General features: G+C 45.1%; 1 long non-coding RNA gene and 1 other non-coding gene across 9 annotated transcripts in view; one reads left to right on the top strand and one right to left on the bottom strand.

Moving 5' to 3' along the window:
* The window catches only part of ATXN1, a 257,493-nt gene that overhangs the window by 226,637 nt on the left and 7,170 nt on the right, over positions 1–23,686 (top strand). The gene's annotated exons all lie outside the window — the stretch shown is intronic.
* On the bottom strand, positions 161–9,541 carry LOC124417718. The gene is made up of 3 exons (XR_006937209.1): positions 9,490–9,541; positions 2,622–4,081; positions 161–1,627 (listed from the first exon to the last, which is right to left on the bottom strand). It is a non-coding gene; the product is annotated as an uncharacterized LOC124417718 (long non-coding RNA).

Genomic DNA, 23,686 nt, shown 5'->3' with positions numbered 1-23,686 from the left:
TGGCCAGTTGGGTAGTTATTATTATTGTTTATGAATTCCTTGCCTTGAGGTCGTGCGTAACAGCGAGTCGGCGTTGTTGAACTGGGAACTGCAGACATGCAAATAGCAGAAAGGTTGCCCCTGCTGCTAAACTTTTGGCAGTATTTTGTATTCCATTCTTGTCTGTATTAAAACACAGAATGTACTGAATGGGCCAAACTCTGAAATCCTTATTTGGTTATTATGAGGAGAGAGAAAAGGCTGTGATTCATTAGGAAGGGGATGAATAGGAGACAGCGGAGAAGGTCTATGGAAGATAGTTGGGGAGCCGCTGTTCCCTTGTCCCATAACCCAGCAACACAGGAATCATCTGAGCACGGCGAGGTGGCTCTGTCCAGAGTGATGCATGGGATGTTTCCTGTGTTGGGACAAACACAGGAGCAGCATAAGGAGAGGGCTGCTGCTGTACGGTGCAGCTCAGAGCGCTGCGCAGGGTTAATGGGGAAGGGAAGCCCTGGAGACCTCCTAGTAAAAGTTTGCCGCTGTAAAGGTGGCTTGGGTGGAAACCGTTGCATGGGATGCTCCTAAACAAATTATTTAGAAAGACTGAGGTTTCTTTGTTTTTAATTTTAATGGCAATATCTGGAGTTGTGTCTTAGGTCACGCCAAAGCGGTGCGGTCAGGGGAACGAAAGCTGCAGTCAGAGCGGGCTCCAAGTGGCAGCTCACTAATCCCACGTCGGTGTTTCGCCCGGAGCAGCAGGAGTTACAGATGTTTGCTTGCATCATCGCAGTGCAGTCTCTGATGATGGTGGTTTGTGTTGTTGTAATCCCACAGAAATTATACTTTGGCTTCAGTACTGCGGCTTGCCCGGGCATGGCTGATCATTATCTGCTCTTCAAGATTAGTGCTGTGAACTTCATGGCAGAGGAGAATGAATGTGGGGCTGGGTCTCCAGGAGTATGGCATAAAAGAGATGTTAGCTTTATTCCCCCACGGTGACAAGCAGAAAAGGAAGCAGAGAGCCACGCGCAGTAGGTCGGTTTGCTGGGGGTACGTTCAGGTACTGAACCCGCTGCGCGGGCCACCACAGTGCTGATAGGCAGCCTTTCAGCACAGGCCCGTGAGTGCTGCAAATGGCATCAAGAGGAGAGCTCCTCGTTGCCCCTGCCTGCTCTTTATGTTAGAGAGGAGCTGGGTGCTGCTGTGTGGGTTGCACCGCTACCTGTGAGGCGAGGAGGTTCGCTGAGGCCTGCAGAGTGCTCTGGGCACTGTGCAGCTGTCTGTGTGCAGTCACAAAGTCTCTTCTCCTCATTTTGCAGAGATCAGAGGGGACAGACGTTTAAATATTAGCTCAGCTATTTAAACCCTGTGGCAACACCAGTCTCCTTGGCACAGGGTGTTGCATCTAACGATAAGACGCTCAGTCAGTCGGCTGGTGACCCTCACGGCACTGTTAGAAATACAGGGATAATTTCGGTGTGAGGGACAGGAGGAACAGAACCCACTGTAAGTTTTACGATGATCGCTAATCTCAGAATCTGCCAGGAAGCTGTGCTGAGAGATCTATGCTGTCGCTCTCCAGTAAGCTCTGTTTTCCCAGAGCCTTCCAGAGGACTCATGGAGAAGTGGCACTGGGGATGAAAAACTGACATAAAAACAAACACATTTCTTCAGCAAAAGTACTGTGCAGGAAAATGTTTTCTGGTAAATAATTACATTTTTGTCCACTAGATGGCTTCCCCCTCTTCTCCCCCCTCCCCCCTCCCCCCCCCCCAAACCTGTGACCCAATAGGGTTACATGTGGTTGATTTTACTTGTGGTTGATTCAGATTGCTCTATCTAAAGCAGTATTATCTGAGGCTTAATTCAGACATTGGTAACACTTTGCTCAAAAAAGAAAAATAAAAAAATAAAATCTAATTAAGTACAGCATACAGGGCTTATGCATCCTGTTATGTAAATTTTCCTACTTGGAGCAAAGTCTCCTGTACATTGGCACAAAGAAGAATTCAAGTTAAGATGTTTTTAGCAAAAATGTTTGCCAGCAAACAATGTTTGCTTATGATATGAAGTTATTAAAGACCACAGAGCACATTCTGTGGTTATTAAGTCCTCAACACTGACATTGAAAACTAATGCAAAGTCTTCCAGACCTTGTTTTGGTTTGGCTGGGGGATTTTAGGAATCAGAAATAGAGGAGTTGTCCCCCCTTACCCACCCATCCTGTAGTATAATATTAATTAATGGTGTTTGGAAGCAAATTTAGGTTCTGCAATTACTGTAATTAAGTGAGACAGATGGGATAGAACTCTGAATTATGTGGCTTAAGCCAAATCAAATGGAGTGAAAAAAAAAAAAAAAAGATTAATTTACATTATTTACATTGAAGCAAGTCTGTCTTTGAGTGACTGTGTGAGTCCCAGCGACTGCTGAGGTCCCAGCAGGGCTGTTGTGTTGGTCAGGTGAATGAATAAGACAGTGGTCAAGGGAAGAGCAGTCTGAATTAGTAAAACATGCAGTGCTCAGGGTACGACAAATACTGAAATAATAATACATTCCAGCAAACATTTTTAAAATCATTTTTTAGTAATCATTTTCATTGAAAAAGCATGATGTAGTGGAATAAAAAGAATACTCACCAGGCCGATATTCACCACTTCACTGCACAAAATAAAAGAAAATCGGTGCAGTTTTAGACCAGTGAAAAGTTCTCAAGAAATGTACCTGCAAGACTGATTTGGGAACTCACCCCTGCAGAAGGCAAGACAACTTCTGTCATAAACTATTACCGTCCTCCTGAGAAGCTCAGTCCCTTGCTCCTACCAGCTCTGGGGACTTTCTGAAAGGAAATGGCTGCGGGACCGTGCTTGTAGATACAGTTCCTTGGTTCGTTTTATAGCCAGTGAGTACCTGCTCAGGGTGAAGCTCCCATTTCTAGCTGCTGAACAAGAGCAGGCCTTTCTTTTCCTGTCAACTTCCTAGTAGCCACAGGGGAAAAAAGAAGTATGTTCTCGTTTCAGCATCCCTCGCTCCTCTTGCTTTTCTGAAGAGGAAACAAGCAAGCTATTTCTGTTACTCATCCTTTCCTCCAGCCTCCTTCTTTCAGGATCTTTATCACTTGTGAATCATTCCAGTACCCATTCCTGCCTCTTGTTCCAACATTCACGAGCTTCAGCATGAAGTTAGGGGGCTGCTGGGCCGCCCTGTGCAGCACATGAGCCCCCAAGAGATCAGGATGTCACCTCGGTTATTTCGTTCGGTGCTGGGATGGAGGAACAGCACAGACAAAGGAGCTGCTTCTCTGCAAATTCAGCAGGCCAGTGTTGCAACAGTTTGCATTGGGTATGAACTTGAAAAAGTTATTTTGCTACTGTGAGTCTGATTTTTTTTTTCTTATTGAAGCTTAGATTCTGTGGGAAATCATGACTGAGACCAGTGTCTGCACTTGCCAAGGAAATCTTGCAACTGAAAAGCACCTGAGAGGGTTTTTAAGCCCCATTTGACTAATCCCAGAAGGATTAGCACTTTTTTGTTCAGTGCCAACACAAGAAAACCTCATGTGCTTCACGCTGAAGGGTACATATATATGGGTGTTGCTGGGTTAAGGCTATAAGGATCACGGTGTATAAAATCCAGGTACACTCATGGCCTTGGGGTGTGGAGAGTTTCAGGCTAAGCCAGCTATTGTGCTACTTGTCTCTTGAATGAATGAGATGGAGGGACATGCTCTTTTGGCTCATGAGGGAGATGACATAGTTTGACGTTCTGAGTGTAGGAGGTGTAAAACACTAAATTAAGACTGTAAATCCAGTGGTGGTCAGCTAAGCAAGTTGGTTAGAAGTATCAGTGGTGATACATATGCATAGGTTTTTGAGCCTCTTCTGCTTTCAGTTCCACCTGTGTAAGTTTTGACTTCCGAGACTTCCCACATCAGGCTTATTGCAGTGCTCCTTGGGGCAGAGTAGAGGGCACAGAAGGAAGGAGAAAGATGAGCGGAACCAAAATGCATCCTCCACTTTTACTATGTGCACTGTGTGTTCCCTTCCACGTGTTTCAACCATCTAGCCAGGTAGAGGGTGATCCTTCGGGCCAGCAGGAACTGTGAAGCCACAAAAAAAAACAAAAAAAACCAAGCAGTAGCAGTTGAGACTTCTGCAGTAGCATCAGTGCTATAGAGATGTTTTTAGGGAAAGGCTTCTCTTGTATAGAAATGTGCGTGCTAATGAATGTGCAGTGGTAACAGTCTTGGTTTTTATATCTTCTCTCCTGTCTAGCTATCTGCCAGTCATAGGTTGAAGAGACCAAGTGAGGTTCCCCATCCCCAACCAGAGTAATCCAGAAACTATACCATTGAAAAAACTTGTTTTGTTTGTTGAAACAGGATAAAAGTCTCAACACAATTTAAAAATTGCCTGGGAGGTGATGTGTGGGTTTTCTGTCTTGGTGCTGCAGGTATCTGGCATGCTGTGAAGCCAGAGCCCTTACTAAGTGCAGTGAGAGCTGGGAAGAGCCAGGTCATGCTGTCTTTGAACTCCCTGTAGCAGCAAATCCAAAAGGCAGTAAATAACAGCTTGGCACTCAGTTCTTACCTGTGCTGATCCCATGAAATTCAGGATAAGGGAGCAAAGATTGAACTAAGCCACCTTTAATCCATCTTCAATCTCAGCATTGGCCAAAGATCTCCTTTAACCACAGTTTATTAGAGTACTGCAGCTCTTGTTCCAGCAATCCCAAGCTTGCTCACAGTGAGTCCTCATCCGGAGGTGGGCAGGTTGCATGCAGACCAGCAGTGTTCATTTGCAGCTCTCCTGTGCCACTGTTGCACCTCCACAAGGACCATGCTGAGGTCCTTTCATCTCATCCAGCACTGCTCATTCCCCTCTCTAAGCCAAAGAAAAATGCTCTTTACCACCTGGAGACCTGTCACAGAGATGCGAGTAACCCAAACACAACTCTGCAAAGGAAATATAGAATCAATTCCTTTTGTGTATCTGAAAAACAGCTGCCAAACCTGTGCTACGAAAGGTCAGGGACAAGAAGAAGTGAGCAAACCACAAGTATTCGGTAACACAAGGCCAAGAAGTTGTGCATGTCCCTGGAAATAAACGTGGTGCCGGGCTAAGCAGAAGAGGACTTGCTGAATTTTTTCTCTATCTTTTCAGTTGAGACACGGGCTTCCAAAGTTGAATGCAGCTATTCATGTTCAGTATCATTCTGGTGTGGGCAAGGAGTGGCTTTTTAGACCTGACCAGGCACATGAGCTCTTGGCTACATCAGAGACCTTCCCCAGCCACAGAACCTGGATGCCAGGCACAGCTATGGGCTGCGGCTGCCCTGCCCTATCACATCAGCTTCAAGAACACAGCACCGCCTTGCTGGCATAGGGCTCCCTTTAGCTCCACAGAAAGACAGCTGTGTTTCTTCTCAGGATTTGATGGGATCCAGTGTTGCTTACATCCTAACGATCAGCCATGAAAAACATGAGTGACACATACCTGTTATGAATTAGCATATGCTGTCAGCTGAGCCTTTGAATGTGTGTTTAATTTTCAGTTAGATGCTTAATTACTGTGTGACCTGTTTAACATTTCAGACTCATTCCTTTTAAAGACTGAAAAAAAAAAAAAGGTGGGGGGGGGGGGGGGGGGAAGAAAAAACAAAGTTTCATCCAAGCTGGAGTGAGAAATACAAAATAATTTTTCAGTATCATTTTAAGAAGGTTTATGAACAAATTTCTTTTCAGAGTGGTTTGCTCTCAATCCTAAGAAGACATCTGCCAGCAGCCGGCTGGGAAAATGCTGAAGTTAGTCTGAAAAGTAATAAAGCTCGCATGATGTGAAACTGCACAATGCTGAGCCCGTTCGTAACCACAACTGGATTTCCTTGTCGTTCTGGAAAAAAATGTGAGGTGTCTGGGGGTTTTCTTTGTTGCAAATTTTCTTGAAGAAAATTTTCTTTTAGGAAGGGATTAGGAAGGGATTTTCTTTTAGGAAGGCAGCACAGAAGGGATTTTTGTTGGTTAGTTTTCTGTCGAAACTTTGTGATAATGGGCAAGCAATAGGATTTTGGCAGGGAGGTATCACATCCTGCATTATCGAATGAGTTGTTCCCATGTTATGTACCAAGTGAGAGCCCTTTCTGGATGTATCGATTTTTCTACGCGTTTGCATAGGAAGTCATTACAGCCCCTATTTAACTGATAAAGCTTGCACATTGTTGCATGTTTCTGCGTGTCTTGCAGCTCCCTGGACAAGCTATCGATCGGGTAAGTTGCTCTAAAGAAGCAGAAAGTTGTTCTGTGCAGCTTCTTGGATGAGACGTGAGCCTTGTTGCTATTCCACAGTGTGCTGGCTGTCCCCTCCCTCTTTGCACAGAGCACGCTAACTTCAGAAATGACTTGCTCCTTTCTATTTGAGATTTCCAGCCTGACACATCACAGGGGATAAAAAGAAAAGGAGGAAAAAGCACAGCTTTTCAGATGGAGGAAACCCAGTCCTTTTCCTTGCAGGAGTCAAAAAAAAGCAACGCTTGCCCAACCCTGGCTCTGCCGTTTCCATGTTGCTAAAACTGTTTCACACGTGTTCCGTTGGGGCACAGTTCTTCAGGGACTGCACATTCATTCAGATTCGTGTAACTATTGACCAGAAGCAAGGTTAAGTCGAGCCTGTTTAAAAATTAACCTATTTGGGGGGGGAAAAAAAAAAAAAAAGAAAAGAAAAAAATTACATAACGCTGCAACACTCTTCAGGCAAGCAGTCAGCTTCCTTGCGTTAAGTCATCTCCGATGCTGTGCGGGCTGTGCTTAAAGGCAACACATTCCCAGCAGCTCCTATGCCTGAAAAGTTTTGCGCTGTTGCTCTCAGCTGGTAGTCCTCTGATGATCTTTCTGATGCTACAGTGTGGGAACAAGTGTGCATACTCATTTCTGCATTTATTTTCGTGAACGCCAGCTTCCAAAAATGTATGTAGGTCTCTCCGAAAGTAATGCCTCCTAGTTATTTCCATGGAAACTGCGACAGATACAAAGAGTACAGTGACACTATTTGATAGAGCAAATTCTCAGCTCCTGAACAGTATTTTCCATTAGAATCGCCATCATTAGGCGAGCATTTTTGCCAGTGATGAACAAGACCCTGCATGCTGCACTCATGAAAGTCTGCTCCAGAGGAGGGACCCACTGTCCTTGTTGCCACTGCTGAAACACACCACCCATCGCCTCACTGTGCTCACATCCACTTTTTGGTTTCCATCAACATTCAGCAAGCACCAGTGAATATCAGTGGGTGCCATTTTTTCTGCATGGAGGAATTCAGTGACACACCTTTGCTTCATCCACGCTTCCATGTCAGATGCTGTTCTGTCAGACTGCCCCTCTGCTGCTATCTGTCACGTGGCAGCAAGATGTGATGGAATATTGGCAGAAAGGTTGAGCCTCTACTGCCATTCCACAAACATCCACCTTTGACATTGTGGGCCAACATAATAAAATAGGCGGCATCGCTTTCAGAGCAGCCCTCGTGCCTTTTGACACACCCATTTCTAGTTCTGTGCCCCTAAAGCAGATGAAGCACAGGGTATGGGAAAATAGAGGAAACTGCAGGTGTTCTAGGAGTACTCTCGGTAAAGGTTTCATCTCCCTTTGAGACTGTGATTTGTCTGTCGGTGCGGGAGGAGGTGATGGGAGTATGTTAGGAAGAAATACCCCACGGCCCGTGGTAAATTTAAACCCCGTAATTCAGAGTTAGCTGTGATCCCCACTGTCAGGAGCACAGAGCTAAGTAAAGGTTAGATTTCCTCTCCCACTGTATTTTCATTCAGATTAATATTTAAGCCACGCTGGCGGTGCGTCCAGGAGAACAGTCGGTCCTTTTACAGCCACCAGCGGCGAGAGGCCGGGCTGCTGGAGCTTGCCCACCAGCTGTTTGAGCAGGGCGAGCACCATGGTGCAGCTGGCCCCGCACCGTGCGTTTCCACAGCTCTCCCACTCCCGTGCTCGCTCGCTGGCCGCAGCTTTTTGCCTTCTTTGTGGCGCCTGCTGCTGACAGTGTATCTCTCCTCGACTGAGATTACTGCGTGTGACCTACTTTGAAAATGGTGTGAACCAAGGTTCACAAATTATTTTGGAAGGATGCCACGAGGTTGGTGTGCAAACATGCGCGGGCTGGGAGGCTGCTGTCAGAGCAGAACTGGCTGCCTCTGCGTCCTTCCAGATGCAGCGCGCGTTCCTCCGCCGGCCCCGGCTTCACAATTCATCTTTGTGCTCTCGAGTGCGGCATATTGATTTCCTGGGCAGGCCGCGAGGTTAGAGAGCCTCTGGCCAATGAGCCCTCCGTGCCTTCTGGCTCTTAGAGCAGCTGAAGTGGTAACAGAGATGAATAAAGGGCTTCAGGCGGAGCTGTCAGCTGGAGCCTCGCAGCCGTAGTAGCTGTAGTAAAAGCAGCGGCAGTGGTATCAGAATACCAGTCACAAAGGAAAGCGGGCGGCGATACTCTATTTACAGTTCATCTGTTTACTATAATCCGCTCATTTGTAGTGTAATGTAAACTTGCAATTACCAAGGCTGCTTTCCATGCCAGACCAGCAGTTTAACCTGCGTGTCATTCCAAAATGCTGATAGAGGAGAGAATGGAACTGCCGGGAGGACTGCAGCCTGAAAGCTGCACGGGTTTGATTTTCTCTTCTTCCCCTTCCTTATATAAGCTCTGTGCCGCAGAGGAAAGTTTCCACAGACTGAGAAGATCATCTGCAGCCTCAAATCCACTTGAACGATAAGGTTTTTTTCTTTTCCCCCAAGGCTAACGTATTACGTACCTACTCAGCACAGGGCTGCCTGTTATCTGATAAGATAATTAGCATCAGACACTAGGAAAAGCACGTGTACTTTTAAAAAGCAGCGTTACTGAAGGCTCACAGAGAGAGTTACAAACCTTTGCTTATCAGAGCTTTTCCATGCAGAAGACTTGCGCTAGACTTTGACTTTGGGTCAAGAAGTCCTTTCTTAAATTATCAATGCAAATGTGTTTTACTTTATTCGTGTGGAATTTTAGCGTGTCGGACAGCCTCCCTCTCCAGCACTTTGGGGCTTTTTACAGATTTACTGTGGGCCGAGAGTTCCAGCTCTGGCTCTGAGCACTTCTGTTTGTTTTATCCTCTGCAAAGACATCTGTTCTACATGGCTCTCCACCTTGGCTGTGGTTCAATTTCCACCGGCTTCCATGAACTCCATTATGAAACCCAAGCGTAAGCCTGCCTTTGCCCCAGGACCAGCTCATGACTCCCGAGCACAGACGTGGGGCTTCCAAATGCCCTCAGCTACCCTTCCTGAAGCACCTGGCTACAGGGAGCAACCACCACCTTGCAGAAGTCACACCTTCTCTTCCAGCCTGGCCCTCCCCTGCTAACTGACAGCCACGAGCCTTCAAAGCCACACTGGAGTAGTTTAAAAATAGGGAAAGCTGAGACAAAGACCTTTATCAGCTGTAAAACTGGGACAACACCGATGCTTACCCTGCCTGTTACGGTCTTTGCCAGTTGCTGAACAGCTACAGTGATTCTGGGTGGTCAAAGGGGAAGAAGGCAGGATATGAAACGAGAACTTGACATGTGACACTCATGAGTCCTGTTTGTGGAGCAGTTGGCTCGCAGGCAGGAACTCCTGTCTGAGCATGTCGGCTGCATCCTCTGCTGCAAACCCTGCTGGCCTGGCATTGTGGTAATGCACACTGTAGCTGGGCTGATCCCGTGGCCTGGCAGAGTCTTTCGTAAGTCTCAACTGGGAGTGATTGTTTTAATGAAACATGTTAATAGACAAATAGTTTGCCCATGAGTCGTTAGTTCTCACGTAGAAGGCACCGAGTTGTTTTTGGTGGTGGCTGTTTTATAATAGCACAGGATATGTGGGGCTTCCTGGGGCATGTTGCACCTCCCCACCAAAAACGTGGGGGCAGGACTCTGAAAAATGCCCAGTGTCCTTGTTATGTGCACAGTTCTGTGTGTCCTTCTGAGATGCAGTGGCAGCTGGGGGAACTGAAGCCAAAGTTATTGGTGTTGTGATGGGGCTGACAGTGAAGAATTGGAGTTCTGAGCCTACCTGAAGGGGGTGGGGGTACCTGCATGCAGACTGGTTATTGCAGATGGGAACATCATCTGCGCAGGAAATGTTTCTCCTTAAGACATTTTTGCAATTACTTGCAATGGAAGAAACAGCCACCAATGCTGGGAGGTGGTGAATTCTTCCCATCCCTGATAAGTCCTCTTAGTCTGACACCCAACACGTCAGCTTCTCTAAGCACTCAGCAATAAGTAAACAGATTGCAAAGACAGACCATGGTTGGAGCAGTACAAAACCAGGCATGAGGGAAGACTAGAGCAGAACAGGAAGACATCCCGTGAGTGCTGTTAGCAGAAATGTTGCCTGACAGAAACATGGACACCAAGTGGAAGTTGCTGAATACTCTGATGTTACCAAGAAAGCCTAGTGTTGCTTTATAAATGTCAGTCGATGCTAGTCACCTTGTCACATTGCGTGTGAGATGTCTCATTTCACAGCTTCTACTAAAACATTCCAGGCACTTAAGCTAAACTCAGAGAAGAAAAGTAATGTAGTCTACTGGATTTGAGCAAATAGGTACAGAAACAGGGTATTTGGGTCATAATGGAGGTTATGACCTCCTGCTTTGGTTTGAGTCTTCCATCACGGTTAATATGTGCTCTTGTAAGATTCAGTCATCCGCCTGTCTTTCAAAGAGCAATCCTCTAAGCTACCACCCAAACCTTTAATGTCCTCTGCTAATCGAGTTGACGAAATTTAATCTTTAACATCAGCTGTGAGGCAGCCAGTAACTTGATCACTGAGGTTTCAGGAAAGTACAGGGTACTGAGGCTGTCCTTATAACTTCAATCTGTGGGAAGTGGTAGTGCATAATGATATGTTCTCTTGGTATTTTATACTGCCGATCATCAAATGCTGCTAACCTGTGTGAAGAAACTGTGCATATCAATGGAAGGCCCATTAAATCATTCTCATCCTCCTCCTAAAACACAGCTACACAAGTCACAATGAGTGGCTGTCTTCTTTTCGAGTCCTCATTTCTGGAAGCTGACAGGGTTTCTACTATACGTAGATGAAGCTGGCTGCCGAGGAGACCATGTGGTGAACTGAAGGGCTCTTATACAGCTGATATCTATGATTTCATATTCCTTACTGCAAGCGTGGTTACTGCCATCCCATGTCTTAGTGACTGTTTAAAGTTGACGCTGCACTGCAGAGCAAATGGCCCAAAAGGAACCAAGCAAGTCTAAGGTCTCAATTGTATGTATTTAATTGTGCTAGCTTAAGACCAACTTATTTGCAAGTACAAAATCAGATCCTCAACTGGTTTAAGCTTAAACCAAAACATGGTTTAACACTGAAATATGAAAATGCCCACTCTGTCTTTTATGCCAGCTCAACTAAGAGGGAATTTAAATGATTTTAAGGAAACTAATCTAAATTTTCCTAGTAGTTGAGACATAGGTGATGACTGTAGCAGCAGAGGAGAAATCTATATTTCTGTAACTATTCCAAGTGCTGAGGGCCTCCGAAGTTTGTTACATCTTTGTGAACTTTCGGGCATTAGCACCTGCCCACAGAACAGAGACAGAAACAGGAAAGATCCATCTGTTTGCAAGGACTGGGCTGCTGTCTGTACTCTGTTGTATGCAGTGCAGCTGCGATCATACCTGGAAAAAAATAACTGCATTGAAAATCGTTTGTGCATAGAATGGGAACAAATGGGAGCAGTCTTTACCATGCTCGTTGCCATAGGCTTGTTGTTTATGAATGCAATAGTCCCGTTGTTTATGAATGTCTCCCCATCTTCTTCTCTCTACTGTGCCTGGAAGCTGTGCTCCATTGTCTGGAGTTCTGGGTAAGTTTCCATTTTGGATCCTGGAAGGCTTCCAAGGAAGTGGCCTTCACTGGTTCTGAGACTGGGCGTTCCTTTATGGCCGTGATCACATACAAGTGCATTTCATAGAAGCAATGAAACTGTCAAGCTAGAGAAAGCAGCTTCTGGACGCACAGCTTTCCCAGAAGCTCTAACTAAACTGAGGAAATGCATTTCCACAGTGAGTAAGATGTCTGTAGACTCCTTCACTTTCAGAAATGTCAAACTCCCGCTGTAAGTTACAGAAACACCCAAGTGCGGGTGTAGCCCCTATAGGATTAACAAAGCTCTTTCTCCTGTGGGGTGGTAAGGAAGGGAAAGTGGAAGAAATTATTGTTGCTATTTTTACATGCTTGGGAGCTGCTAAGCAATTGTGATAACGGGAGTCATAAATTACTTCACCACTTCACAGTGAACTGACTCCTTAGAGAAATACAGGATAGGTATTCTGAATGGCAGACACTGCAGAGGAGAGGGCTCGCAGGGGGAGGGGGAGGCCGTATGGGTGAACCTAAATTTCTGTTCTGCTCTCCCTGTTTGAATTGCTTTGCAGTACGAGCATAGCAGGCACCGCATTTGCAGTCTGCAAGAGTTCGGTGAAGGCATTCACACCTGCCACCTGAAGGGTAGTTCAGCAAAAGAAATTCAGAAGTTTATTCAGTGTATTCTTCTTTCCTCTTGCTGTTCCCAAAAAAGAAGCTCATTCATATGCACTTGACAGCGAGAGGTACATTTTCAGTGCGGTGCAAGGTGACTTACCCACATTATTCCTAGGCTCGGTGGCAGGAATGCTGCAGCAAAATCCTCGTGTCAAAGCATGTAAAATAACTACAGACGAATCCCGTGGCCTGTGGCAATGGGAATCCTGGTCAATGAATTTTGTGCCGAGTGCTGAAACAAATAAAATCCATGCCACAAATCTCCTGTCTGCAGCACTGTGATTCTCTCTATTTTAGATTCTGTGCAGACTTCTTCCTGGTGCATTGCATTAATATTAAATTAACAACACACTACTCACATGGAACTTACATTCTAAAAAAAGCTCACATTATGCTGTAAGCCTTTTATTACAAAATAATAGCAGTCGTGAGGTTAAAGTTTGTTCATACAGTTTTCTATAGAACATCTGTACATTTTTTATGCAGGATAAAAGCTACGTTCCATGTGTAGCTTAGTCATATGAATATAGATAATGAGTGGTTTATTGAATTTCCTTTTAGATTTTACCATTCACTTACATTCATCTGAAGCCTTTCCATGCAAAACATACCAGATTTTTGTAAGTGGTGCTTTCTTTTCAGAAACACTAATTTCTCTGTCAGTGTTCTGCAGAGAATGTGACCTGATATGAAAAGGACCTATTCCTCTAGGATTTAGCTTGTAGCTGGAGGCATAACTCAAAGATTCTCTGAAGTGGATTGTAATCCACACTGGAGACAATAAAGAGCAATCACTAGGTCCATATGGAGTGGGACCTTGAAAAGCTTTATGAGGACCACATTCACTGGAACTGTTACCCAGCAATCCAAACCATGGGAGCCCACAAAAGCTTCAAAACCAAAATATTTCAGGGCTTTTGTGGCCTTCCATGATGCGGAAGCTGGACAGAATTTTTATTGAATCTGGCCCTAAAAAAGCAAAAGAATTTTGTAATCAGTGTATGGTTTAACAGGAGGACAGAAAGATTCTTTTAATATTGGAGTGATACGGTGGGAATGTTTAGCCCTAGATACAATGCTGGCTGCTGAGCTCAGGAGAAATTTTCCTGCAAGCAAAACTAGCTGGGAATACAGGAAACTAGTAATTAACCTGAAGGGGAAAACGTTATCTATTTTAATCTTTTTTTTTTTTTTTTTAAACTCTGCATACATAAGCCATACCTTACTTTTCAAATGCTGACCCTCTGTCTCACAAAAATGTTCTTAATACTATAAATAGACTCAGTTGTTGAATGCTAATCCCTCTCTTGTCTTGTAGCAGGGCTTTCAGTCATTGATAGGGAAGCTCTGGAATCTGAGCCAGAACTCCTTAATGCCATTCCAGGTGTCAAACAGCAGGGACTATTAGAAAGCAATATGTAGAAATTCTCAACTGATGGTATTTCAGCATTAAGCCTTGATCCTGGAACAGTTGCTTGCTGTATTGCCAAATGTCTTACAGATTAAAGCTTTGTCATTATTGATATGAAACATGCAAATGGGTGACCACTGCATGATGATCTAGTTTCAGAAGGGACTGTATCAAATTATGCCGTGAACTTGGTATCACTCTGGTGCTCTCCACTGAGCCTTGGGCCGTAGACAGAGTTACCAGGAGAGACATTGTGACTGCAATTGTGTTTTCTCGGATGGAAATTTTGTTGTCATGTTTTAAATGCAGAGATAGCGTGAAAAAAAATACGTCCATAGAGTCATTAACCAACATCTCAGAGAGTTCTGCAGATCCAGATAACTGGATGGGTCTTATTTAGGGGCTGGATGAGTGGATCTGACCTCATTCCTTTAGCTTCAGAGTCTTACCTGTAAGTGATGATTTCACCCAGAGCAGTATATAAGCATTTCAATAAACAGGGGATGCATTGTGTAGCAAAATCAAAGCTATGCAGTAATAACTACCCTGCAGCTAAATGGATGCTTTTTCCACAGATGAATCCTTTGAGGGATGATGTAGTGTTTAGTCATTCATCTCCTTGTGACTTATTAAGACAATTAACAGGCAAAAAAGTGGTTATTTTGAGTGGCTTGGCTAAGGCTATACAGAGTGAAGTTCAAGCGGAGTGAGTTTCTACCTTTGTTGGTAGCAGTGTGAAGTGGCCAGGGCTGCGGTTCTCCTCTTAGCTCCCCTTCTAACTGTTTGACCTTGGAAAAATTCCCTGACTGGGTTTTGGGTTTTTTGAACTTGAGACGTGAATCGGCTTTTCTAGAAGATTTGCAGGCTCTTGGGGCAAACCTGGGCCTAGCTTTAGGGTTCAACTCGATGGGTTTATAATTTGAGACATGTGTACACAAGTGTTGAGGTTTTGACATGTAACCAGATGAAAAAATAATGGTTTCAATTGAGTTTTGCTTTGAATTTTTGGGTTCAGCTGCACTCCTCGCTTAAAGGCAAGGCCTGAAGGTGGTGAAGCTAACTGAAGAAAGTACCCACTAAGGGCTTCTAGAGGAAAACCAGATAGATAGTTTCACTCCTTCTGATTGAAAATTAAAGGCCTGACTGTATGTTTTAATGTGGATTTTATACAGTGCAACTGCCTGTGTCCTGTTCCAGAAGGAGAATACAAGAGAGGTAGGTGTGTAATGCTGGACACCTGCAGGATGCCTTGGACAGAGAATCTTTACACACAAACCTGGAAACACTGTGAGCAATAATGCAGGTTTTTACTTTTTGAATTTCTTTGCCTTTCTTCTATTTCTGCCTTCCTAGCCACCTTTCATCCAAACAGTGCGGTGCAAACAAAACCTGCAGTCATTTTAACTGCAGTGTATCCCAAGACTTGCAGGACTGGTCTTTTAACTTCCCTACCAGATGGCAGAGATACCACGTTAGTCTGCATGCGCTGCATGTCCTTTGTCAAGGTTGCTGTGTTTGGCTCCTACTTTTGGTGACAGAAAAAGAAGAAATGGTTTCAAGCTCAAAGAGGATAGATTTAGGTTAGATATACGGAAAACATCTCTTACAGTGAGGGTGGTGAGGCACTGGAACGGGTTGCCTAGTGATGTGGTGGATGGCCCATCCCTGGAGGCTTTCAAGGCAAGGCCCTGGGCAACCTGATCTAGCTGTGGTGTCCCTGTTCATTGCAGAGGAGTTGGACTAGATGGCCTTCTGAGGTCCCTTCCAACTCTGAGGATTCTATGATTCCATGATTCTGTTTGCTAGATCCACATGCCTCTTGCTTGGATATCAGCAATGCTTTTGATGTACAAGTCTTCCAAGGATTGAAAAGGTCAGTGGAGTCTGAAATCAGCTCTAGTTTGTCAATGGCTGAAACTCATTTTTGTGCTCTAGCAGCGCGGACACTCCAACCTATGCCTTCACATGCTAGTAAGGCAGATAGCTAAGTAATATGAGTTTAGCAGAAGAGGTTCCTACAAACCATTGCTATACCATCAGGCAGGGGCATCAAGGCTGAGTGAGTGCGTTAGCTCTAGGCCCCATGACACTGATGGCCAGCCAGTGCAGGACTCAGCCGACCTCTGTGGGCTGTGCCCCAAAATGCCAACGGCTGGGGCCTATCCTGCTCCCCAGCAGGCTGGAGAGACCCTCAGGCTGGCCTGGCTCAGGTCCGAGCCACGAATGGGGTTTGCTGGGGCACCTGGGGCCCAGCAGGCCCTGGGGGAGCACCCGGCCAAGCCCAGAGGGGAGCTGTAGAGGGCAGAGTCTGGCACCAGGCTGTGTAACTTCATTTTAAAGCACTAACTGTGATTTTTATGGGGAGAGTTTGCGTGCCAGAAGTACAGCTCTTTTTATTTAGTGAAATATCCTTTGGAAAACTGTAAAATCATGACAGGTTTTCATATTTATTTTACATTCAGCTCAGGATTATACGTGATCAGCTTTAGGGCCTTGTAGGAGCCAAGAGAATATAAAGGTTGTCAGAAAATTGGAAGCTTTATACCAGGCTGTTCTGATTTAACTGGCAGACCATTTAAAGTTACTGAGATGTGGGGAGAAGGAGAGCTTTTCAGAAATGTCAGACTTCTAAGGAGGGTGCTGCTGCTTCTGGCTTGCACCCATTCTTCCAAGCACTGACCCTGGCACCGGCGGGAGAATGGCAGCAGCATCTTTCAGCTCTATTTTGTTGTTATTGTTCTGAAGTTTCCCCCTCTCTGAATAGATAAGTTTCCCCCGGAGATGTAGTAGCATCTGGGCTTTCTTGCAGCTGAGCTGAAAGCCGCCTGATTCCCTGAAATGAAGTGACAGCTTTTAGTCTTCCACAGGAACGTGTGAATGTATTCAGGTTCATTTATAACACACAGAGAAGAAAATTGATATTAGAGGGGAGAAGATAAAAAGGAAAGAGAAAAAAAAAAATCTTTGAGGGCTTCATCTGCCCGGGCTGGGAAGTAGTATAACAGTAGTATAATGCATCCCCACACTTGAGTCCACGTGAGCAGAGTAGCAATGAGGTACACACGCACGCAGGCTGGGATCCTTGTCAACCAGTCAAATCATTCCTTCATCCAGAGGTATTTTTCTCATTTCTAATAATAAATGCTGAAACTTGGGGCTAGTGCAATGCACAAAGATAGCCTTTAATATACACAACGCGGATTACGTCAAACTGTGTCCAGTATACAATGACCGCATTGTTTCCCGTCTTTTTTTCCACAAAAGTATAAAAGAGCATCATGCTACAGACAGCACATTTTAGTCTGAAGTGGAACTGGCAGAGGATTTCAATGGAAAGTTGATTTATTTCAAGGGATTATGGGAGTCCAGGGATAAAGCTGGCACCTGGCCACAGGGAGAGCCCTTGACCTAGAAGCAGGAACAGTTTTCAAAGCTGTGCATGTACATAACTGAGCAGAACACTTTAATTTAGTGCAGAGCATAACCTGAATTCCTTCTCTGAGGGAAGATGAAAGAAACAGTTTTTACTTCTTAGTAGGACACTGGAAGCTCTTTGCCTATTTTACATCTTATTCCGCAGCATTGCAGGAAGCGATTGCTTGTGACAAAAAGACCACTCTCTTCCCTCTGTAACTGGGGAAGTAAATTGAGCTGCCACTCATAAAGCTGACTGGATACAGGGTTAATTTGCTTTTCTTGATAGATGAAGCAAGTTAACAGGCCACTGCAGGTTACTCTCTGAATCAACATATGAAACATAATTTCATTGTCTTTCCTTCTCTCTTCCTCCAGGCCTTGAGCGGTAATTATAAAGACTTCAAATCTCCCTAGTGACATCAGCTGGTTAAAAAAATTTGGATCACGGGAGTAACGTAACCCAGAGTCGGCTTTCTGCAGCGTTGTTCACAGTCCAGAGAAAGTCATTCTATACAAAACACTCCTCTGTAACTATGGTCTATTAATTTTAGTGGCAATTTTTAGTGAGCTTCGCATTGGGACCCATCTAGCGTATCCCTTAGTCAGAAGGTACAAAGCACTACAGCAACAGAATAAGTCTTTAAAATGATATTTTGGAGCATTTCACAAAGACCTTCTATTAAATCAAACATGCCATAATAATTACATTTGCTAAAACTTCCTAAGCAGTAACAGGCTTCCAGCTCAGCTGCCCTTGAAATCAATCATAAACTCCAGCCGCTTAATTAAGTGCTTTATTCTGCAGCTCCCAGTCCGGCCAAACGTCCGCAGGCGTCTGCAGGTATCTGACCTGAATCAAGGACTCTGGGTTTGAGTCCTGTGTTTCCAGACAGTGCGTCTGACTGATAGAGTAAAACCGCAACATGCCAGATGGTTTCGACATATTACATAGCTCCCTGTATGGGCATCCACCAACAGTGTGTGCCTTCCTGTAAAATTTCACATGCTGAAGCAACTTCTTGCAGCGTGGAGACGGCACAGCATCTGAAAACAAAGATTTAACGGTACTGGTGCTGCTCAGCCTCTTGTCAACTTCTGGACTGGGAAAAAATTTCAGCTGTTCTAAAATTAGAAGATAATGTAGTGCTGGCGAGAATAGGGCATAGTCTGGGCAGGCTTCTTCGTTATCAGCTTCCTCGTTGAACTTTAATCCCTGTTTTATGACCGTTCAGCTGTTTCGGGTTTAGCTTGCATCACGGGCACAATCTGCCAGCCCTGTTTGATTTGCATGGTGATTTTGCCGCATGCATTCAAATGAGACTGACGAGTTCACCTCACCTGTTAGTCTCAACAAACAGGGACTGTGGGACCTTCCTGCCCCGCGGTGTCCCTGGCTGAGAGCAGAAGAGCTGCAGGGCAGCCAAGCGGAGGCTCTGCAAACCTGGCTGGCTTGGGTGCCAGACAGGGCTGCTTGGTGGTCCAGGAGGCCAGGCAGTGGGCTCCTTTCGCCGTATTACCTAAAACAGTCTCAACTTTGGTCTCCTAGCAGGCTAGGTGCTCTGTGGGTTTCCTCATAACTCACACTCAAGTTCCCTGGATCTGTAGAGAAATGGGAAAGAGCTGCTGGGCAGGTTTGTGTGGCTTGGATTAGTGCTGGCACTTGGATCTTTCTCTGGATCTAGCACCAGGTACTGTAGGAGTTACAAGCAGTACAAGCGCATGGGCTCAAACCTGACTGCCTTTGTAATGCAGAGGAGTTTGTGAGCCCCTCCCAGGGCAGGAACCACCGCAGCAGCAAGTCCAGCAGGTTCAGGCCAAGGCTGAGCCACCAAGCTGCCGCCCCGTCTCCTGTCCTGCCCTGCTGTGGCCTAGCCCCACACCTCGCCAGGAGTTAGGGCCGATTTGAATGTGGGCCTGCATTAACTCATACAGTTGCCATTGCATCAGAGATGGTGCTAATAGTAGGACCACTTTCTCTATTCCCTTCCCCTCATGAATCCAGTGTGATTAAATGTAGACCAGCGCTCAGCCCCAAAACAAGCGGTATATATTTGTATGTGCTAGCACACACAAAGCCTAGTTAGGGGCTCATGCCCTAATGCATACATCCCCATGCTCATGTTCCTCATGAGTCTTTTCTGAAGAAGTATTAGCTCTGAAATGTTACAAGTTCTCCAAGAGTTGCTTCAGACCTTGCAAGCAAGGCTACCTGCCCAGAGCACAGCCTTCTGGGGAAGGCACAGTGCACTGGGATTTCATGAAGAGATGGGAAAGACCAGAGGAATGCATTTTCTTTAACGGATAAAAAATTGTAAATATTATCTCTTTGTGTGTTGAAAGCCTTTTGTAGCCAGGTTACCAGGGACACTCCGTGCGGACAGCTGTGCCTGAACTCACATTCAGTTTGTGTTGTAACTCCCTTTCTTGGCATTGGTACCAGTGAGTTTGTAATCAAATACATGGCAGCTGCACCAGTGGGCCAACAGGGTCACTTTTAATTCATGTCTGTGGTTCGATGGGGAAAATATAATTATGAAACCCCTTGGGAAATGGCTGTCTTGATGTGGCCAGGCATCTTACCCATAGTGAGTATTTATGCAGCATCTTTTTACTGACAGAAAAAAAACCCAACAAAAACAAGACAGACAGAAGATTAGAAACACTTTGTAGCTTTTACGCAGCAAGAAAATGTGTAGCTGATTTTACTGTGTGTTGCCCATAATCACTCTGTTCCCTATCTACTAATTATAGCAAAGAACAGCTGAACTCCAATGACAGTAGTGTTAACCGAATAAAATTTTAGTTACTTTAGCTTCGGTGAATAATTTGTCTTCCTCAACTTGATTTACTAATATCTTAGTTGACAAGGCTCCCCATTCTGAGTATTCATTTTATAGTTAGAGAGGGATTGTTTATAATTTACAGTTTTAAGTCTGAGCGCCGTTATTTTGCACTGTCAAATGGCATCTGTTATCGTACATAGCTCATCATATGTCAGTGCCACAAAAAACAAAGCAAACCAGCCACAGAAGCAGCCAGTTTTATGAGCACGCTGCAGTGTTCAACAGCGTAGAGGCAAATCTATTTTGAAAGGGCAGGGGGCTTGTACAGTGGGGTGAGCCTGTGTTACGTGTGTGCGATTCATTCACACCAGCCACGTGATTCAGGTTCAACACTGTGCTTTCCTGAGTGGGGTAAAATCCAGGGTAAGATTTGTTTGTAGGCATTAGGTTGTCTCTATCACCCAGCTATCGCTGCAGGCATCCTGGGGCTCTAACCACAAGCTTTCCAGGAGGCAGCCAATGTATGTTCAGCCTCTGTAGTACAACTCACAAGGAGGCTGTAACTGGAAGATCTAAATAAGATACAACCATGTGGAGGCAAACTCCAGCATAGCTGTCTTTGCCAGTACAGACAGGAGCAAGCCATCTCAAAGCACGCTGGAATTAATGCTATTTACCTTGTGACAAAAAAAAACAACAACCCCAAACCGCTTCAATGAACCCAAGCAAGAAACCTGTCTTTTAGGGTTCGTTATGAGTCCTTGTTTATTTTATGTTTGATTAGAAGTCCTTATTTCATTCTGTTTGTTTGTTTACCTGCTGAGCACAGTAACGCAGCAGTAAGAGAGGCTTTTCTTCACTCTCCCTTGCTGGAGAGGGCAGAGAGTCTGGGCAGTGCAGCTGCCACCAGGCAGTTCTGCTCTTGTTTGCCCAAATGGAACTGCACGAGGCTTTCCCTGTTCTGGCAAGAGCACCTTTTTCCAGTCATGCTGCAGCTTTGAACTGATAGCGTTCTACTGTTGCTGCGATTATTCTGCTTCTTTCTACAAAAACATCAGTTGCACCTTCATTGATCAAACCAAATCATGCACTGACGTGTAGGTGCTTAACTGTGTTCTGCACGGGCTTTCTATGCCGCTAAAACTGCAGCCTAGCAAGCCTTGACAGAGCATTTTTTCCAGAGTAAAGCTGATCGTCTTCAGCTGTAATAGTAGCTCACGCTTATCTCAGCTGTGGCTGTGGATTCTCATCACTGTGAAAAATCAGGCCTTATGTTACCTGTTAAAGACCACACAGCTCGTCGGTGATGTGCGCTGCACTTTTTCCAGCTCTTCATGGACTCTCAGACATAGAAGGTTTAGAGGAACATGGCGAAACGTCTTTAAATGTCATAAAGTTTAAACAACAAAGACTTGAGCATTGCTGGTTACATCAGGCATTTATTGTTCCATTCTACTTCGCGTTTCCTTTGATCTATTTTTAAGTCCCTGCAAACTTTGTTAAAACCTAAATTCTGCAATCTCCCCCTGGAAGTGTCCTTTTGCCTTGGACTCACATTTTGAGCTAGCAGCCTATTGCTTTTGTATCACTGAAATGCCAAGATTTTAATGGAATGCTTTATTAAGTTTCCAAATGCTTTTGGCCAATGACAAGAAAAGTTCGGCTCAGTAGTTTTAATCTCAGAAACATCAAATCTGTTTTCTCTGCATGTGTGAAGAGCCATGCAGCTCTTAAGAAGATTAAAGCTATAAATTCTGACATTACAGGGGCCAATGCTCTCACGGTCCAGATCAGGCCAGGTTATTTCATGCAAGTTATTCCACATGTGAATATCCAGGACTGTTGATAGCCTTTGGGTTTGCTCAGCCTTTTTTTCACCTTGTTCTCAGGTGTGCCATTTGTAGAAGGTGAATGTGTTGTTTTTTCTTCCGTGCTACCTCTCTGCTTTGTTAGGTGACAAATTATATCATTTTCATTATCAGCGCAGCTCGCAAAGCCATCTGTTACTCAAAGACATCGGGATCAGCAGTCAGCCACCTCAAAATAAGCAGTTGTAAATCTGGAGTGCCTGTACTTTCTAAATGGAGAGAGGCTTTTACATTAATCTCCAGGACTTGCTGAGTAGCTGGTACCGTGCCCAAACACAAGTAAACTCAATTAGTAAAAATAGACACGATGTGGAGGTTCAATATATGGCATTTAAGCGTGTGTCCTACAGACTACGAGTGCACGGTTTAGGTCCCAAAGACTGAGTTTCATGCCACTCAGCTATTTTTCTGACTGCCAAATAGCTCGTGAAAAATGATGGAGAAATTTTATTTCCAGAGGGGCAGAGGTGCTGCCACTTACAGGTGTCAGTCTGGGGATGCTCAGCTGACTGTTGTTGGGACCGTGAGTGTTCAGCCTCGCTGAATAACAACGATTTTCAGCAGAGAGTCGGGAGCCCGTAAGCAAACCAGCTTCAGCGTCCACATGTTTTACATATGGAGCATTACATGGAATGTACGCTTCTAAGCAGATAAGAAACACTTGCAACAAGCAGGCACTTCTGGGAGCTTTGTTCTACGTAACAGAGCAAGCCCGGGTACACGAATTTGCAGCTTAAGCCTTATGGGAAAGTCTGCTTCTTTACCCTGCTAGCGGCGTGGCAGGCTACACCTCTTTTTCATGGCAAGCTGATCAAAGGGAAGTTATTCAAGTGCAAGTTGTGCGTATGGAGGCACTGGGCTGAGCAGCAGCAGTGAGGCTGGGGCGTGGTGTGCTTGACCTTCGGGGCCTTTGTCTTCAGCTCCGTTCGCTTCCTGCGTCGGCCCGGTTTCAGGCAGGAGCGCGATGCAGAGAGGCCCTGTTTGTTTTCCGTGCGTGCTATGATAGGCTGCCGTTGTGTCAGGACGTGCGGCGCGCAGGATAAAGCACCCTGCTTATTATAGCCTCGTTAAAAGGCCCGTCAGTATTTCCATTTCAAATTCCTATTTTCAGGAGTAGTTTACTACTGAGCCGTAACAAATTGCAGGCAGGAAACTTGGCAGTCGCGTTCCCAGCCTAAGAGCAAATTCTTTTACCGGCTTTAAATAAATAAATTAATTAATATTAATGGCATGCGCTCCCTGCGTGCAAAATAGAGGAGGTTTTATTATTGTTTGGTTTTGTCTTATCCTTGAAACAAAAGATGAAGACGAAGGGGAGTATTTACATACCAAACGTCCCCGTCCGGGAGTGTGGGGAAGGGCCCAGGAGCAGTGCCACTGGGTGGTGGAGGCTGTCAGTGGGTGGGCACTGCTGGCGAATGGGCTCATCCTCCAGACAGGAATACCGGTAAGGAAGGGACATTAATCAATGCTAACCAGAGATAAGGAGCCTAGGAGAGCGGGAGAAAGCATCATACATCACTAGTAGTTTACACCGCCGACAAGCTACAGCTTGATAACCACGATGGGAGAGAGGGAAATTCTTTGAGGTTAGTTTAAAAAGGAACAAAAATCAAAACAAAGCAAAATAGCAACACCA

The sequence above is a fragment of the Gallus gallus genome, chromosome 2 (genome assembly GCF_016699485.2).
Source record: "Gallus gallus isolate bGalGal1 chromosome 2, bGalGal1.mat.broiler.GRCg7b, whole genome shotgun sequence".
Taxonomy (NCBI): domain Eukaryota; kingdom Metazoa; phylum Chordata; class Aves; order Galliformes; family Phasianidae; genus Gallus; species Gallus gallus.
This window is presented reverse-complemented; position numbering and strand designations above follow the sequence as displayed.